Here is a 19,149-nt window from a genome sequence, read left to right on the forward strand (position 1 = left end):
TCCAAGCAGTCGGAAAGACATTTAAAGATTTTGGTCCAAAATAATGTTAATTTGCTGCAGGCCCAAAACATATGGCCCAATGAGGCTGGAACTTGATTGCAACGTTCACAGGTTGGATCTTGCCCTGGAAACATATTGGACAATTTCAAATGAGACAGTTGCACTCAATATATAATATTCATTTGAATAATTGTATGCTTTGTGTATATGGAGTTCGAGTGAATTCTGTGCACTGCTACCTTCCGCTCACTTTCTGAGATGTTGAGTGAGAGATCCTTTTCTCCCACTGTACTCTGGGATCTTTGAAAGGGAGGGATTTTAAAATGTTTTTTATAAATTTCGGAAATGCTGCAGTCCTCAAAACTGAGCAACATATTTTCTGGATTAAAAGTAGGTGGGAGGTGAGGGAAATTGGGCAGGTTTTGTTTAACAAAGTTTCTAATTTGAAACTAGCAAACAAACTTTGTTTTTGGAAAGTTAAATTTGGAGTGTAATTGTTCGTAGGATGCAAAGATGTTGTCTACGTACAGATCTCTAAGTCATTCAATCCTGAATTTTTCCAGACATATGTTTGAGAGGGTGGAAAGAGGTGGTTCTCGTGCACAGAATATACAGAAGTACTGCAGGATTTTATTTCTATTGTGGAAAAAGCCTGTGTCTGTTCATCTGTTTGTGTCAATGTTCAGGTTTTTATAGCTTGTATATCCGCCGCCCAATAATAAAACTGAAAGTTAGGTAGAGCCATGGCACTTTCTGCCTTAGGTCTTTGTAGGGTCACCCTTTCATAAATTAGGTTATGGTTGAATCTAATTTCTTCAAAAAATATTTATTTATGTATATTGGAATGTTTTGAAATAGAAAAAGAAGCTTAGGAAGGATGTTCATCTTGACAATATTAATTCTTTCTTTTAAAGTGAGATGGAGAGTAGACCATCTATGCAAGTCTTGCTTATTTTTTTCCCATGCAGACAGCAAAATGTTGTTGATAAAGAACTTTATGTTTATTCATGATGTTTACCCTTAGGTATTTAATCTGATCTACGATGATAAAATGGAAAGTGTCTAGTCTAATATTGTGTGCTTGAGAATTCACTGGAAAGAGCACACTTTTGTTCAAATTAATTCTGAGAACAGAAATCTTTTGAAATTCTGTTATTGCTGTTAGGACTGTAGGCACAGTATTTTGTGGATCTGATATATACAGTACCATATAGAGAAGTTTTCTGTTCAAGTCCTTCTCTAATAATCCCCTTTATGTCATAAGCATTTCGACAGTGAACTGCCAGTGGCTCAATTGCGATTGCAAACAGTAGTTTGAAGTAGTCTGAATTATTGTTTTTAATACAAACTGAAGCTTGTGGACTGGTAAACAGTAGTTTGGTTCATGCACAAATGTTTGGGCCAAACCCAAATTTCTCCAATATGGTGAAAAGGTAGTTCCATTCAACCATATAAAATATTTTTTCTGCATCCAACGATAATATCATCTCTGGGGTGTTAGACTTTGTGGGTGAATATATTACACTAAACAGGTGTCAAAGATTGGAAGTGTCTACCTTTAATAAATCCAGTTTGGTCTTATGATATTACTAAAGTAAGCACTTTCTCAACCCTTCTAGCTAGGACTTTGGAGAGTATCTTCACATTCTTTTTAAAAGTCCTTATTTTGCTTAGGAAAGACAGTAATTAGAGCTTGACAAAAAGTTTGAGGTAGAATTTTATTGTCTATAGCTCATGTTAATGTTACTAATAAAAGGGGAGCTAGCTTAGTTGAGAATTTGTTTATAAAATCTGGTAGGGTAGCCATCAGGGCCTGCTGCATTCCCACTCTGAAGTGAGTTTATAGCATCTAGTAATTCTGATAGTGCCAGAGGTTCATCCAATTCCTCTGCACTGAGAGTATCTAATTATGGTATTTGTAATGCATCCAGAAATGCATTAGATTGTGTCTTGTCGTCTTTAAACTCAGTGGAATATAAGGACTTATAGTAGTCTCTAAATGTGCGCATTAGAAAATCGAGGTTTGGAGTAGGAAGTTGAGTTAAGTGAAGGAAAGAACTAACGTAAAGCGTTATGCAAATCCCCGGCCGTTAAGTCATGGAAGAACCGTGGTATCACCCTTCGAGAAAGATCCCGCGGAGCTCAGCGTGGAAGACGTATACGACATATCATATGTGATCGGGAGGGACCTCTTAAAGATCGGATGTCGAGAGGAGGTAGCAGTTTAAGATTGTGCGAGTGTTGGAGGTGTTGGAGTCGCTGGTCAACCAGCAGAACCTGGCGGTGGAGGAGCTGAAACTTGAAAGGGACAATCTGAGGACCGAGGTGGAGAGGCTGGTCGGAGAAAGAGCCCGAGACGGTAAAAGCACGCAGATTGGTTCAGATCAGCTTGTTATTGACCTCAAAGACCCCAATCGGCCACGCTTCACACTGCAGGAGCTGCGGGATGTGCTGCAAGAGTGCAACCAACTGAAGGCGCAGCTGCTGCTAGCGCAAGAAGAGCTCCAGCTGTTCAAGAGTGGCCTTCACCCACAAAGTGAGAAACCAGCCCTGGATGGAATGTATGAAGACAATAAAAGGAAACTAAGTGATGCCAAAGATGACAAGACCACAGTACGGCGGCTGTTCTCCTTTAGCAGAAGGTGAAACTTATTTCACTCATGAACTAAACGGACCAGCATGACTTCTTCATAGATCTGGTGATTGACAAGTTATGAGTGTTAGTTGCTAGTGCAGCCATCACAGGCTTAAAAGTATTTATTGAAACTGAACTCTGACATACTGAGCAATAAATCTGCCATTAATCAGAAAAAAAAACTAAATGTGCGCATTATATTTTTATGGTCAATGATTTTGTCTCCATCTGTGATGGTGATTGCTGGGATTGCATTGCAAACTTCCTGGTTGTAGATTTGTTGAGCTAAAGTCTTCTTAGCTTTCTCTCTGTGTTCATAGTAATATCTTGATTTAAAAACGAATTGTTCTGTTTCTTTAGTTGTCAAGAGGTTGAGTTGCAGAGCCCGTCTTTTCCTATGAAGTGCTTTATTTGGACACTGATCTATTCTTGTAATTTCACTGATTAGCTCTGATACCTTCTTGGTTTCCAATTTACTTCTGTGGAAAAGATATGAGATAATCTGTCCACTTAAGATAGCCTTCAGTTTCCTAGAGTATTCCTGCAGAAATCTCAGAGGATGTATTTGTCTCTAAAATAATCGATTTGCTTGTTTATAAATTCTGTACAGTTCTTGTCTGCTAATAAATGTGGGTTAAGACGCCGTCTGCAAGATGAGTATGTGGGGCATAATTATTTTAGCTCCATGATCACAGGGGCGTGGTAGGAGATAATAATAGTGTTGTACTTACAAGGTTTAATTGTAGGCAAGAAATTATTATCTAGAAAAAAATAATCAGTTCTTGAGTAGCTGTGATGCACAGGTGGATAGAAGGAATATGCTCTTGTGCTTGAGTTTAAAAATCTCCAGGGGTCTGATAAGTTGTGATCAGTTACAAACTGTGTAATTGTTTTTGCAGTGTTAGTCATCATCACCCCTATTGCAGGAGACCTGTCTAGGTCTGGATTTAAAACACAATTAAAGTCCCCAGCCATTATAATTTTATGAGTGTTCACATTGGGAATAGATGGCAATATGTTCCTATCATCCGCATTGGGTGCGTAGATATTTATCAAGATCACTTTACTGTTAAATAATTTACCCATGACAATCACATACAGTATCTCCCTTCAGGATCCAATATCCCACACCTCTAGTTTTCTTTGTAAAGCTGGAATGGAATATTTGGCCAGTCCAATCTTTGTGCAGCCAAAACGGATCCTTGCTTAATAAGTGGGTCTCCTGAAAAAATAGTATTTTAACGTTTAGACCTGTTAGATGAGAGAATACTTTCTTTCTCTTTATTCATGATACAGCCCTTTAACATTCCAGCTCATAAAGTTAACTGTTTGGTCATGAAGGTATTGCTTCTGAACTTTTGTTGTCATTTTGTAGTCTTAACTTAAGATAAGACAGCTTTGACCTTAATTTCCAGTTTTCCCAGAAGTTATTGCCATGAAGCCTAATGTTATGCTGGCAATTATAATTATGAGGTTTAAAAGAATAGATTAGAAATAGCTTGCTCTCTTTTTCTCTCCCCCCTTAGTTACCCCCACCCCACCCCCATTTTGCCTCCCTACATGAGGCTAGACCACACTTCAAAAGTTATTCATTTATGTCTTGAGCGGTGGCTATTGCAGTGATCATTACCATCTGCTTGGACAGATCATTTTGGTCTCCTCCACACTCCGCTGATGAAGTGGCAAGCCCAGTTGGAGTCGATGTAGTTGTTGACAATGTGGGAGGTAAGGCCATTTTCAGTTTCAGTGAATCTTCTGGAATCAACAAACTATCCTTGTCAAGTTCCCATTTTCGCTCTTGAATGGAGATGATGCAGCAGCATCAGGTTCCAGGAAATCTGTGCTTTCCCCTATCTGTTCCAGTTCAGTCTCTGAAAGGCCATACCTTGAGCTTGGACTTGATGCCTGTCTAGGCTTGCATGAAGCTTTAGCTGTCTATTCCGTTTCTTTCTGAACCCTTTGTCTGCCGGTCATGTTTATATATGCTTGCATATACCTGTACTGTAATTGAATTTCCTCTTGTTGAGCAAATACAGGATAACTCGGCATGATAAAAAAAAAAGAAAAAATAACACAGCTGCTAATGTAGACATACATCTCCCATAACAGACAAGACCAACTCATGGCAGCCCACTTCTAATTCTTCGGGACCACAACATCCACCTGGACAGCCTTCCTGCTGCTGACTTCTCGCTCTTCTTTCCTCATTCAACATCACAGAGCTCCACACCTCACCGACTCACAAGGCGGCAAACTGCTTGAGCTTGTGTCACACAACTACACCCCACAAATGCAACTGTCATTCCTCTACATATATCTGACCAGTTTTTCATTCAGTTCTTTCTGCTGCCTTCCTCTTCTGACAGACCCCCCCCCACCCACCACTTTATCCTTCTGCCAACACCTTTGCTCACATCCATTTCTCTTCCATAGTCTTCTCTGCTCTCCCTTCTCCTGACTACTTCTCATTTGACACCAACACTGCCACAGACACCCTATGCTTGACTCTTTGTTCCTGTTTTCAGGCCTGCACCTGAAAAACCCTCCTGTCCCTAGCTTTCCAAAGCACTCTGCAATCAACAGATTGAGCCCAGGACAGCCAAAAGGAAGTTGAGTAACTCCAAAGCTCAGACCTGGCTAACTATCAGACCTTTATTGCATTTGTTTCTTCTGCCACCAGCAATGAAAATGTAAAGTTCTACCAGACTAGAATTAATAGCACCACCAACACACACTTTCTTTTCCCTGCTTTCACTTCGCTTCTTAACCCTCCTCTCCCAACCTCCTTGTCTGTTGATGAATTTGACACCTTTGTCCAGGATAGAGTGGCTTCCATCAGCAGTCAGTTCTTACCCTTGCCGCCCCCTTGTTTCCAACCTCCTCTCCAATCACCCTACTACCTGTCCGCTCAATATTATTCCCTCACATCTTCTTCAGGGCATCTACCCCTCTCTCATTTCTGCAATTACACACATAATTAACATCTCATTCAGCTCAGGAACATTCCCTAACATCTTCAAATACACTCTGATAACCCCACTTCTCAAAAAAACAACACTAAATCCATTCCACATTAACAACTGCAGGGCCATCTCTCCTGTCCTTTCTAACCAGGTCTCTTCGTTCCTCGTACAGAATAGATTGCTCGATACCAACCAATCCGGCTTCAAGAGGAACCACATGACTGAGACCACTACAACTAGCTATGCTGTACTAAAGCTAACAATATTTCATCAGTCCTGATTCTGCTAGATCTCTCTTCTGCCTTTGACACTGTTAACCACAACATTCGTCTTACCGCCTTCACTGACCTTTGTATCACTGGGACTGCACTTGGTGGATTGAGTCCTACATCTTGGGAAGATCCTGCAGTGTGTTCTGGGGCCTCATGTATAAACGGTACATATGCACAAAAATGCTGCGTATGCCCGTTTCCACGCTCGCATCACAATGTATAAAAACTAAATTTGGCATAAAGCCACACACATTTTCATGCTAGCTCAATCCCTATCATACGCAAGTACTCTGCTCGATTTTGCAAACTGGTGGCACCCAGCACTTTTGTTCCAGTGTGGTTTTTCTTTCTTTTTTAGATCCACAACCCTGACGCGGCTTTATCAAATACACTGAAATTAACCTCACATCATGTATTAGTTTAAGGCATCTGATTGTAATTAACCTGTAACAATATAATGGTCCACAGAATGGCCAAACTATTCCAAATACCATAGCTGCTTTAGCCTTTTTACTATCAGTGCATCACTGAGTATTTAACCCACTGTATCTAATTGTGAAATCACAGTTCTACTGCAGCTGATCAGAAAAAAAATTATTGGTATACAGCATCTAGTAGATGCTGCCTCAGCCATGCGCACGTTCTATTGAATTGCTCTCATATGACAAATACATCAGAGCCTTTCCTGTACTGACCTAGTGGGCTGGGGCTGCTGCGACACTTGATGTATAGATGGATAGAAAAATTAAACATATGCTATAAAGATATTTCAATGTTCCTTAAAGGTTTTGAAGAATCATAGTTCTCAGCTTACAGATGGTTTGACATTTATTAAAGAGCTGATTGTGAGGCGATTGGTTACTTGGAGAAAGAAAAGGAAGGACAGAAATTGGGGGTTAGTATGTTTGAGAGAGACAGTACTGCTGCAATAAATTATTTAATTGTAGGTCACGCACGGCGCAGGAAGCATCTTGTGGGAGGCAGGAACAATCTCTGGACAGGGCGCCAGCTCGTCACTATCACTGCGCCACTGTGTTCCCATGTTTAATATATGCTTTAATTCCTATCATCATGAAAATGATATCAAGTATACATCTCAATTAATATCATGAATGTAATAGATTCTGTGTCCTGTCGGAGGAAGAGAAAGCTCATTTAAGAAGTACATAGTGATTCACACACATAGAAGAACGCATACAATATAAAGAATTTAAAATGCTACATTAGTTACGATGGTATGTGAGAAACTAGTAAATTAAGTGATTGTAAAATTAAGTTTATGATGTTCTATTTTAATGACAAAAAAAATTACATGATTAAAGTGGAAATTATGAGATTAAAGTTGGCATTTCGAGCTTTTCCCCACTGTGTCACTATTTTTTTTCTCTTTTCTCTGTACCTTAATAAGCTTCCGTATGACACTCAGATGGTGGGCTACGAGTCGCCTTTTCATGGCAACTGTGATATCTGACAACCTGTTTTTTATTTCTGGCACTGTACGACTTTGTGAACTTGAACATTCAAGTTTCTCCGCCACTCTGTCACTCGATCAGCTTCCTTTTGTTGTTTATATCACTGTTTAAACCAACAAATAGTACATCTTTCCTTGCCTCCACTTGGTATTTGCTGAAATTCTTCTATTTTTCCCCGTGCTTTTGCCATTGTCTAGTTACAGAATGCTAAACTTAAGGGCTATTTATATTGATTTGCATATTCAAAGAGGCACAATTCTGAGAGGAGTTGGGGAGTGCCGGCAGGTGCATGCACGTGTGTTACTTTTTCACACTGACTGGGATTTATGGAGCGGAAGAACGTAGAAGTTGGTGTTCGCACAGATTTATGCATCTGGATTTTTTTGTGCGTACACATATTTCCGCTTTTGTCTGTACACCATGTTTTAGTGTGAATTCTATGTACGGTGTTATGCATGAGGCCTCTGGTGAGGAGAGTTGTCAACGGCACGCTGATCATGCACTGGTGTTCCTCAAGGATCGGTGCTTGGTCCTCTATTCTTCTCTCTGTATACCACTTTGCTGGGCTCTATCATCCAATCGCATAGGTTCTCTTATCAGTGCTATGCTGATGCTACACAGCTGTACCCGTTGTTCCCCCTGGAGGAGAATAAAGTATCATCTAGTCTCTACATATTTTTCTGATTCCACTAACACCAACAAGGTCAGTTCACAACCTTGGGGTGGTAATTGATGAGCAGCTGTTGTTTAAGAAGTGATTGAAGACCCATTTGTTCTGTGAATATCTGTCTAATTGAAATGGGTAAAAAAAAACAAACTTTGCGCTGCAAAACTTTATATTCTTGGTTAGTTTATTTAAGTTTAATTGCTTTATTGATTGTAATCTATGATTGTAAATGTATGAGTTATTACATCTTTTCACTTGTGCCAATCAACTTTTGTTACCTGTCTTATTACACTTGTTGTTGAACAAACCTAATGTTACTCAATTGTTACCTCTTTTGTAAGTCGCTTTAGATAAAAGCATCTGCTAAGCAAATAAATGTAATTGCAGCAAGCAGGAGACCCTTTGTGTTGGTGAATTTTATAAATGTGTCCTCAGTGCATCAACACTCACAGCACTTAATCTGTCAACTAACATTGGCAGCCTTTAACAATTTGTAGAGGATGTGAGTTCTATATTGCTCTAATAAATATTCCTCAACCATGTGTCAGGAAGGTACTGTAACATCAGATAATATCTGTTAAACCCTCAACATAAAAACTATTACACATAATACTGGTCTATTGCTCTAGTAAAACTACTAGCTTTAATGCAGTGGCAACTGATGTAACATTAGCTAGCTTTCTAGAAATTGGACAAATTTAGATTTCTACACATATGCAAATGCAGAACAAAGCTGCTTCTTCATGCTTTCGTTTTTTTCTTTTCTGTGCTCCTGATGGCTGTTGACTCGAAGTAAATTCTCTGCTCATTACTAGAAAAATAAACCCAATAGGTTCAAGTTGCAGACCTCCATTGAGGATGTTCTAACTTTTTATTATACATCCGTAATGTTATGTGATACACCCAATTACACTATGGTTAAGATTAGGGTTGTGGGAGGAGTTATGTGACTGAAGTTGAGTAAACCAAGAAACAAAAACAGGCAATCCAATTGGCTGTCCAGCGGAGCTTCTGAAATGGGAACCCCCAACAGCTCCAAACCCCCTCAATCCCCCTGCCCCCCAACATCAGTCCTCTGATCACAGGCCCCACACACAGCATGTGATCTGCATATAATAAAGGGCAGCTCTGATTATATATAATAAATATAAATACATATCTACTACCCCTTCATGAATGCTAAATGAAGCACCAAGTTGGTTCCAGTCAATTCAAAATAATCATCTTAATTGCATGCATTCACAAAGAAGATCAGATAAGTCAAATTAAAAGTATTTCTTAAAAAATACAGAATTCTTAAAAAGTAATATTTTTCTCATAAACTATCAAGAGTTCTGAATGAATGAACCCATCCACTCAGTCACTGAGGCATAAGCCAATTATTAATATTATCATAAAATCATAAAGTAATGCATATACAGTTGACACCTTTATTCACTGTCACTAATACAATCAGGTTAAAGCACAACTGCAGCCCAGCTGCTTCGTCGGGGTCACACAATGAGTTTTAATCAGCAACCCTGTGGGTTAAAGTTCACAGCCTTAGCCACTATACTTCACTGTCTGTCTATATAAAAGGATGATAAGTTTTCACAAATGATCACTGATGTTCGGCTGTAAAATAATTGTAAATATACGGAAATCTGATAAATTATAGCCAAGAAGTAAACAATCTCATTTACCACCAGATGCAGCCATTGATGTTCACTTTACAGCCACTTCCATATTTGAAATTTAGAAGCATATTCCCCAAGGCTGACTGAAGCAGCTGTGAAGCAGATGATGCATGCTGTTTGTCTGATGGAAACTGAGCTTTCTTCAACTTTCAGGAAATGACTTTTTTACACCACTTAGGATCCCCGCCCCATTTACATGGAACTGTCATGTGTGAGTGTTACCAACAAAGGAAACTGCCAAGCCTTTCTGATTAATGAGTAAACTGTGCTGTTCTCGGGATGTTTAGTCAGGACTTCAGATAATAAATTAATTGTACTGATCGAATATGGCTATTAAAACAAACTGGAACTGGAGCCATAGAAGCTGCAGCCAATCTTTTCAAGATCACAATGTTAATGTTACAGTGCTGCTCCTTGCATCTTAATCACTCCTTAACTCTGTTGCTAAGTTATAATTTACATGAGTTGGTGTTCTACAATTTTGTCTTTCTTCTGAAAATACATATGGTTGTGTTTGGAGATTTTTGACATACTATAATCTCCACTTGGGGGAAAAAATATCTTAAAATTAAAATAAATAAATAAATAAGCTAAAACCATTTTGGGAAGTAATTTTCTTTCTCTTACTTAGTGAAACACATGTTTTACATGAGCAATTTTCTTAAACTTGCTTCTGGCCATTATAAACAACCCAGCAGTTTGAAGAATAACTGAAATAATTTACTTTTATAAATGGAAAGGTCAGGAAGAACAGATTTACTTAAACAAAAATTATTGTAATTAATATTATCATGGGCCTTGTTGCTCAATGAATGTATTTGAGAAGGTAAATAAAATGGAATATCATAATAAAGAACAGAGTATAAATAAATATTTAGCTAATATGCAATTCATACAATGTAGCATGTGTTTGTCTCACATTTCTGTTTTCATTTTTATGGACATTTTTTCCTGGTTGGGGCGTCACTCTTCTGGGGCTTCATGTATAAACGTTGTGTATGCACAAAAATGGTGCATAAGCCTGTTTCCACATTCAAATCACGATGTATAAAACCTAAACTTGGCATAAAGCCATGCACATTTTCACGGTAGCTCCAACCCTGGCGTACGCAAGTTCTGCTCTCGGTTTTGCAGACTGGTGGCTCCCAGCGTCAAAGCAGTGTATTTGTTCCAGTGTGGTTTCCTTTTTTTTTATATCCACATGCCTGATGCAGCTTTATAAATACACTGAAATTAACCACATATTTTTTATTAGTTTAATGCATCTGATTGTAATTAACCTGTAACAATATAATGGTCCACGGAATGGCCAAACTATTCCAAATATCAAAGCTGCTTTAGCGTTGTTACTCTCACTGCACCTTCTTCTTCTTCTTCTTTCAGCTGCTCCTGTTTGGGGTTGCCACAGCGGATCATCTTTTTCCATATTACTCTCACTGTATCTGAGTGGGGAATCAAAGATCTACAGAAGCTGAGAAAGAGAATTATCGGTATACAGCATCAAGCACACGCTGCCTCAGCCATGCTGCCTATTGGAACTGCTCTCACACGGTACACGCTTGAAAAACCTTTCCTGTACAGACCTAGCGGTTCAGAAACAGTTTCATCCCAAGAACTATAAATGCACTCAATCAGTCCATCAAGTGCTCCTTGTAGAACTGTTTGTACTTATAAGTACAATCACCTCACTGTAAACTTGCACTACAGTTATAATATTGCTCAACTTGAGCCACTTTATAAAGTGCGTAGTTACATATGATGATATCATTTTTAAGATGAAATGCAGCAAAATATGTTTAATATATTATACTGATAAAACTTTAACTTCATTTAAATAATCTATATTGTTAATAATTTAACATGTGAGGACACAGTGTTGCTGCACTAGCAAGGATCTGGTGCTCCGTTCACAGATTGTTCCTGCCTTGTGCTGTATGCTTGCTGAGACTGGTTTTTTAAAAAATTGTACTTCTAAGAGTAGTTTTACTGCACCATACTTTTTACTTTTACTTGAGTACGTTTGTGAAAAAGAAACACTACTCTTACTCCGCTACATTGGGCAACACTCAAATCGTTACTTTTTTCCATTAGGTACACTATACTGTATTTTTGCCAGAGAGAAGCCGCCAGTGGATCTACTGCATGACTGTTTCACCAATCAGACGTAGTAATACTAATCACAAGACTCCATTTCACAAATCAGACGTAGCAACAATAATCACATGGTTCAGTTTCACAAATCAGACTTAGCCATGCAGTCACATGACCACACACAAACTGTGGCGGTATAACGGCACAAACACACAGCAGACAGGGAAAGAAAGAATACAAGTGGAACCTCGGTTTGCGAGCATAATTCATTCCGGAAATGTGCTCGCAATGCAAAGCACTCGTATATCAAAACGAATTTCCCCATAAAAAATAATGGAAACTCAGATGATTCATTTTACAACCCAAAACTTTTTATATAAAAATGATTAATACAAAATATAAAGTAAAAATACATAAAACAAATTAACCTGCACTTTACCTTTGAAAAGAGTAAAGGCTGGTGTGAGTTTCTAAACTCTTGTGTGATTTCACCCAACGGGAAGACACGCGGAAGAGCGTCCCGAAGCGACCGCAGGCTGTAGCTGTTCGCCGTAAAAGCTAATCCGAAAAGATCGCAGTCATGCTATAAGCACCTGCCGTTGATGGGTGATACAAGGAACAAGGAACATTATAAATGCATAGGGCACAGTATTACTTTTCCACTAACCTGGCCATGACCCTGCCTGATTGCTGTGTCTGTGTATAGGAGAGTGGCAGATCCTGCTAAAATAAATAACCGCACTGTTCCTGTTTCAAGCTGAATAAAGATGGTATCACTAAATTACTGAGACTCCGCTTCATGTTTTGGGGTGCAAGACGGTGACTCACACATCACAGCACACACATGTGGTCACAATGCTGTAGTAAACATTATACGCTCGTACGGATGTTGACTATATGAATGAGGCACGCCGACTGACGATTGCCCACAATCCCGCAGAGAGAAACAGAAGAACCATCAGCTTAGTTGACGATGACGTGACGCTTGGCAGACAAAGCTTATATGGGCTACTTGTATTGCAAGACCTCGCTCATTTATCAAGTCAAAATTTATTAAAAATTTTAGCTTGTCTTGCAAAACACTCACAAACCAAGTTACTTGCAATCCAAGGTTCCACTGTACATGAAAAATGAGACCCAACACCTGCTGAAGCTTAACCATCACTTCACTGAGTGAAGAACACGCACATTTTAACCAAACATGCACAGACACAGACAGTCAAGGTAAAGTGAGACTTCTTGTACGTACACAAGCTGCCTTGTTCTAATGTTATTTTCTATCAGCTGTGCTATTTGGAGGGCAAGTGCATATGCAGTATTATACTGTCAGTGTACCATATATTTTATCACTGTAAGTAGTTTGCACTGTTCAAACATACATGTTACCTACTGTAGGTATTGGCTTCAAAAGCTTTGTTGAGAAAAACTGTGTTATTTGTTCATCTTTATTTTGTAAAGATGTTATTTATTTTCACTCATTTTTTATTTTATTATTTGGAAATAACAGAATTTGCATATTATTTTATATTTGTGCCTGTCTTATTACAACATTTCTAAAAAATAAATCATTTATTATGATCAAACAGTTACTCAGTACTTGAGTAGTCTTTTCACCAAATACTTTTTTACTCTTACTTGAGTAATTTTTTGGATGACTACTTTTTACTTCTACTTGAGTAATATTATTTTGAAGTAACGCTACTCTTACTTGAATACAATTTTTGGCTACTCTACACACCTCTGCTACGAGGATATTTCAATATTCCTTAAACGTTTTGAAGAATCGGTGTTCTAAGCTTACAGATAACTTAACATCTATTACGGAGCTGATTGTGTGGCGACTGGGCATTTAGAGAAAGAAATGTAAGAGTACGTTTGAAAGAGACAGTACTACTGCAATAAATAATTTAATTGAAAGTTGACATTTTGTGCTTTTTTCCCCACTGTGTGCCTATTTTTTTTTTTCTCTGTACCCTAATAAGCTTTCATATGACACTCACATGCTAGGTTACGACTCGCCTTTTCATAGTGACTTTGATATCTGACAACTTCTTTTTTATTCTGGGAACTGTGCAACTTTGTGAACTTGAGCTTTCAAGTTTCTCTGTCACTCTATGTCACTCGATCAACTTCCTTATGTTGTTTATACCACTGTTTAAACCAACAAATAGTACGTTTTTCCTTGCCTACACTTGGTATTCGTTGAAATTTTTCTATTTCTCCCCATGCTTTTGCCATTGCCTTTTCACAGAACGCGGAGCTTAAGGGCTATTTATATTGATTTGCATATTCAAAGAAGCGTAATTCTAGGAGGAGATGGGGTGGGACAGCAGGTGCATACACGTGCGTTTCTTTTCACGCTGACCGAGATTTATGTAGCGGAAGAACGTGGAAGTGGGCAAATGCACAGATTTATGCATCTGGATTTTTTTGTGCATTAAGCACATTTCCGCTTTTGTGCTTACGCCAGCGTTTCTCAACCTTTAAGTAGCCTGTTTGCGACCCGAGTTTTCATAACAGTTTTAATCGCGCCCCTCTAACGTTTTATTTGAAAGGAGCCCACTAATACCAATTAATTCTTTTTTAATTAATGATATATCATAGATGCATATTTTATTATACATACTTAACTTTTATTGACATTTATCTAACTCTATATTTAATTTTCTAGTATCAGAATTTAGTTTAAGTTAATTTGTTTTGGTTTTAATTGTTGTTTTTTCCATATTTTTACATACATAATTTATAAATTAAGTGTTCTGTACATTGTATTCTTAAAAAAAGACATTTGAAAGTGACCACTATAAATTTTAAAAACTAAAGATTTTGATCCAAAAAGTATTTACCATATATACAGTACTTGCATATAAGTCAGGTCTTGAAACCCGAAAAATCAATCATAAAATCAGACCTTGACTTATACTCCCCTTCAAAAATGCAACACTTAATTTTTTTTCTTTTACATCTTCTTGCTTCCTCCAATCTCGCACCAGTTCCTCAGGCACATCAAATTTTGTTTCAGCCGCGCATTTGCCAATTTCTTTCACCAATTCGACGACTTTTAATTTAAAACCAGCTTCATATTTTCTTCTGATCAAACACTCCATCGTAGAAAAGGGATGCTCTTACCATAAAGGTGCATGAGGGTGTGGGATACAGAAAACACAAATCAGTGCAAATGTTGCTTCGGAATAGTTTGAGTATTACCTTGTGATCACGTAGGCACAATGCATAGAAGAAATGCCAGTGTGCTCCGTAGTTACTCTCTCAGGTGGGTGTTAGCATATCATTATCCCTTGGACCAATACCGTGAGTTTTCCGTATCCGAGTTATATGACCGACATTATAAAATTAAATGGTAAAATCAAGCCCCAACCTATCTGCGGAAGAACTTGAACGCGAGTATATACAGTATGAATATCTGAGGAATTAAAAAGCAGCAGGCAAACTGGAAAGTTGCAAGAAGGAGCGGAGGTTTCTTAAAATTAAAACTTGCAAACAAATTTGGAAGAAGTGCAACTTATGAAATTGAGATTTGGCGGAGTAACCCTCACTTGAATAAATGTTGTTTTCCAATCAAGGCTAAATTGATTCCACATACACAAAGTGTTACGGTAAACACTTTAGTGTAGGTACTGCACAAATGCATCTATTATTCATTCACTGTTACATAAGACCTTAAAACGGCTTCTTTTGGTCTTAATTATCCTTATAAATCATCAGCAAATAGGTTATTCATCCCTGTGCAGTGCAGCATAATAGGAGCCTATGATATGCTGGAAAAATTACTTATGAATATGAAAGATTCACAGATCTCATATGCAATATCAAGAGAAACATGTCTCAATTAGACCACCATTCTGAAGAGAAATTATCTTACTAGTTCACATTGCACAGATGAACAGCCACTTTACTGATGCTTTGTATGTGTCATTAACAGCAAAAGAAGCTTTTGTTAAGGTCACATTACATAAAAGTAAATGAGTAATAGATGAATTTTTGTACTTCTTAAACTGAAGTGTTAACAGAGTTTCTTTTTAATTCAAAACCGGATGCAGTGTTCATGATTATGCTTCCACTCATGATGTTAAGGCAGAGCTGAGAACTGGTGGAACTGGCATCTTACTTTCAGCAAGGTTTCTCACTAAATGTGTTTCATAGAAAAGCCCCCTAAAGGCACAGTGAAATATCACATCCTCAAAGTCAATTGTAATTAAGATCTAAAGCAAAATTTCTAACTAAATACTTAAAGATTTCTTGAGATTTTTGGCATTATAGTGGTGTTGCTAATGTGGCTGTAATGATGCCTAACGCAGATTATATCTGACAAGACGCAAAATATAAATAAGCGTTAATGTAAACACTATCAAATTCTGAAGTATTATCACACATATACTCATCCATTTTCAGTTAAATCCTGACCAAAGTTGAATAGATTTTTTCATTAAAAAAACAGTATAATTTGATACCTTTTGTTGTCCATTAAATGAACAATTGCAGTCAGTTGTATAACTATAGGCAGTACAATTGGGTCAGTTGCCCTGGAGCCCATGGGGATGGGTGGCCCTCAGTGATGGCATGGTTGTTTTTCAAGGCTTAATTATTGATATGCTTGCCTAATTGACATCTGAATAAAAGGTTAATGGTGCTGTCATTCTCACAACTCCATAAAGCTTAATTATGGCTAGCAACCTTTTATGTAGCTTATTTTCTTGGTATCTCTTTTTGGTAGAGGTCATTTTTTAACTGGGTATAATTCAAATTCACATGGGGAGCTAATTTAAGCCTCATCTAAAACTATTCACTAAATTTTACCATAATCATGTCAAGATGAGATTTAAAGGTCCCTAACATCAACTCTGTATCTTACTACTTGAAAATGTATTCCATGTGACCTTAAGTTTCTAACAGTTAACTGAGTTTTCACAGAAAAATTCATTGTAAAGTAATGGCTGAGATCTGCTATATTATATCCTATTGCTTTCAAAATGTGTACAGCATATCACCTGGTCTGAACACACTCCTGAATCACTAAAAAGAAAGAAAATTAAAAAGAAAAAAAAAACTTTGGCCTTGGCAGTTACAGCCACAGTGAGGCATTTTGCAGGCGTATTTCCATTGGTGTAAATGAGCCCTAGTAGTGTTTCTTGATTCACTTCTGGTGAATAATTTATTATTCATCAGAATAGGGGGTTTTGTCCCAAGTGCATTCTATAACTGAGCCTGCCGCTTTGTTTAATTGGTGGGCCCTATTGAAGAGACGTTACTGGTCCAGCACACCACAGCATAGAAAATTGCACTGGCCATCACAGCGTTGTAGAATATGTATGTATATATGTATATATCTATTTACCCCATTAGTACAAAAGCATCTGAGAATTACCGCAAGTGACATAACCTGGTGTTATATTTGTAGTCTGAGGTGTACAGAACGAAGAGAAAAGGAGACAAGACTGTTTCCTTTTGTATCAGAGACACAGTTCTTGAACTGTGGTCTGTTGAACAGATAGTCCATTATCCAGGAAACCATAGGCTCATTCACCTACATACTGTATCTCTGAGCTGACCCCTTAGCAGGGATGGCTGGATGGTATTAAGGGTACTGGATAAATTAAAGAAATGTAACCCTCACTATGCTTTCAGCTTTGTCCAGGTGAGAATAAACCTTGTGGTGCAGATAGATAATTGCACCTTCCACTCCATCTTTGCCTGATAGACAAACTGCAGGATGTCTAGGTGGTCTAACACAAGAGGAATCATATAATCCAGAACGAGTCTCTCAAAGGCATTCATAATATGAGAAGTAACCGCTGGTCGGTAATCATTAGGTGAAGAGACAACTGCCTTCTTTGGAGCAGGAACACTGCAGGATGTTTTCCATAGCAATGGCACTTTCTGGAGCCTTAGTGACAGAGGACACCATAAAGTTGGTTGGAACAAACACATGGACCGACTCCAGGCTTTTCCTGCTTGTAGCTTCCTCAGTTGTCTCTTCATTTGGTCATCAATTATGGATAGCTCATACTAATGGCATGAAGTGGACTCATCACTGACCCTTCCAGTTAAAGTGGCAGGAGTTGTTGATATAGTGGGGATGGTGAGGGGGAACTGTTCATAGGAAGAAGGTGGCAGTGGGAGAGCAAATCTATTAAAAAATTGGGTAAGAGCATTAGCTTTGTCTATATCTCCTTCTAAAACCTGAGCCTTGGATTGCTGAAGTCTAGTAATTATACTCAGCCCATTCCAGACATATATCATGTTATTCTGAGTGAATTTGTTTTCTATTTTAGTTGTGCAAACTTCCTTTCCTTATCTGAGCTTTTTCTCCAGCACTTGCTGTGTGTACATTAGAGACAAAGACAAAGGCAAAGTACAAAAACCTAAACAATAACGTCAAATGTCAAGAGATCACAGCACACTAATGAAAAGTGTTTTAGATATTCACCATAATCTCAGACAAAGAACCCGGTGCAATGCCACCTTAAATAGCCTAATGCTACTGATGCCACATGAGACGAATTCTGAGGGCATGGCCTAGCAACTGGGACTGTCTCTTAGCAACAGAGATCACAAACTAGTGGTACCCATGTAAAAACAAAATGGTGTTGACATAAAAATTCAAATTCAAATTTAAGTTTATTAAAGAACAAAATAAAGAAGGAAAATACTGACCAATTGGAAGTCTTTTTCACAATCCCCAAAATACTCAAGATATTCCCTAGGAAAAATATATTCAACACCAAATAGATTAAAAAAAGATGAACGAAAATCACGAGTGTGATACACTGCTCAAATAAATAATTAATTTAATATCCTGATTTGATTTCTGCTGTGGTAACCTGCTGTCTTGCAACCTGTCTAATTAATATTTAAGTAATATATTTCACAAATAGTTGAAATCCACATCTAATTACAAAATTGAGTGCTGGGTGACTGAAATGTATCACAAGCAATGGGAACAGTCACCATTCACTTATTCTTATGAAGTGTTAGCTTTGATAAGAACTCCAGGCCTTCTTAAATGCTGCCTGAATTTGAAATTCTCATTATTTCCAAAAAGTAGTATATTTTGAAATGTGAATTTTATGAGGCATGTTAAACACACAAATGTCTATGTTAATACTTTTTCATGTGCTGTCCTATGTTTGCAGATTCCAACAATCTCTTGTACCATCTAAATATAACAAACCACAAAACATATGGATCCAGTGTCCTGGGTTTAAATTCCCCACCTGGTCATTGTCTGTGTAGAAATGCCTGTCCAACCTGCAGACCCTACTGTTCCAGTTGGGTATTTCTCTAGCTACTCTTGCTTTCCATCCATATCCCCAAAGACATGTATGTTAGGCTATATGAAAATTCTAAAATGATGC

At 38.0% G+C, this 19,149-nt stretch overlaps 1 pseudogene; it reads left to right on the top strand.

The window, feature by feature from the left end:
• The first annotated feature begins 345 nt into the window (after nt 1–345).
• Nucleotides 346–2,708, top strand: LOC120532071 (annotated as a pseudogene).
• Nucleotides 2,709–19,149: the final 16,441 nt, after the last annotated feature.

The sequence above is a fragment of the Polypterus senegalus genome, chromosome 7 (assembly GCF_016835505.1).
Source record: "Polypterus senegalus isolate Bchr_013 chromosome 7, ASM1683550v1, whole genome shotgun sequence".
NCBI classification, from domain to species: domain Eukaryota; kingdom Metazoa; phylum Chordata; class Cladistia; order Polypteriformes; family Polypteridae; genus Polypterus; species Polypterus senegalus.